The sequence below is a fragment of the Montipora foliosa genome, chromosome 10 (assembly GCF_036669935.1).
Source record: "Montipora foliosa isolate CH-2021 chromosome 10, ASM3666993v2, whole genome shotgun sequence".
Taxonomy (NCBI): domain Eukaryota; kingdom Metazoa; phylum Cnidaria; class Anthozoa; order Scleractinia; family Acroporidae; genus Montipora; species Montipora foliosa.
In genome coordinates, this window is record NC_090878.1 from 17,222,389 (window position 1) to 17,223,532 (window position 1,144).

The 1,144-nt window shown below is 42.3% G+C and overlaps 1 protein-coding gene across 1 annotated transcript in view; it reads right to left on the minus strand.

Annotated features, from left to right (window-relative positions):
• The window catches only part of LOC137972411 (uncharacterized), a 29,946-nt gene extending 29,381 nt beyond the window's left edge, over positions 1-565 (minus strand). Inside the window, exon 1 of the mRNA XM_068819121.1 lies at positions 445-565. The gene's annotated coding sequence lies outside the window, so the exon portion shown is untranslated. The remainder of the gene's footprint in view (positions 1-444) is intronic.
• Positions 566-1,144: the final 579 nt, after the last annotated feature.

Below are 1,144 nucleotides of genomic sequence, written 5' to 3' on the forward strand. Positions count from 1 at the left end.
TGACCAGCTCCGAACTGTGTGGCTTCATAGCTCAGTTGGTATTGCTCTGGTTTCGCAGAGGTTATGGGTTCGAATCCCTTTGGAGCCACCTGAATTTTCCAGGTGTGTCTATAAGAGACAATTGCTTAATTAAATTGCCGGCTAAGTGCAAGGATGACTTCTATCATTCGCTTATTAGCACTTCCATAAGTGTAGAAAATTAGTCTGAAACCTAATCATGGCAGTTTCGGTATTTGATGGAATAGGGTGTAACTTATACAGACCCCCATTGACCTGTAAAATTGTCTGGCGTTAGACAGAGTAAAATCTTTTAATCTCACTCCTATGAGTCAATGGGTGAGCTTTTTAGTGGAGGTAGAAGTTCTTTAAAAAGTGCTATTCTTCCATTATCAATTGGATCATAGGACTGGTCAAATTAAATTAACATATGTTTTAAAGCAATACCTTGGTCGCTTTGTTCAAAAGTAAGGGGACGCAAGGAGTGCAATCCACTTAATTTGCACTCAAGTTATCTCCCACGAGAATGTTTTCCGCCTTGACACAACGGTGCACCATTCGCAGTGCCTCTATGTGCGACAGGGCACGGCAAATGCCAGTAAGCATCTTGACAAGGTCAACCGGCTGAACATACGGTTCCATATCTCGGCGAAGTTGAAGAAACTGCCGAAGGCTACCCCATTTTTCAAACGCAGTGATGATGTGGAAAGGCATATTTATAGTGTCGAAACCAAGGAGGACAGGAAAATTCGGATGCTGAGATTTACTTAGTCGTCTCATGTTGTCAGCTTCGTTAATCAGTCGCCGTCGTGCCTCGAAATCTGGATTGTCTGCCAGAAGATGATTTTTCTTGACGTTCAACACTTTGACGGCCACCTGGAAAAATGCATCAATCAATGGGAAATTCATAAGTATAAATGTTTTCCAAGGGAAAGATTAGTGACCTTAACATCTTCAAATACGTTGCATCTGTAGTTGAGATGTCAAAATGTTTGATAGGATGGGAGGGGCTGGATGTGGCTTATGCAATTGGTAAGAAAAACAAAGGTTTCTTGATACGTAAGAGGTGCAATAGCTGTCGCCCATCCCCTTTCTTGTCTCAATCATCCGCTCGCCCTAGCATGTGTATCACTTTTTAGTTCCACTG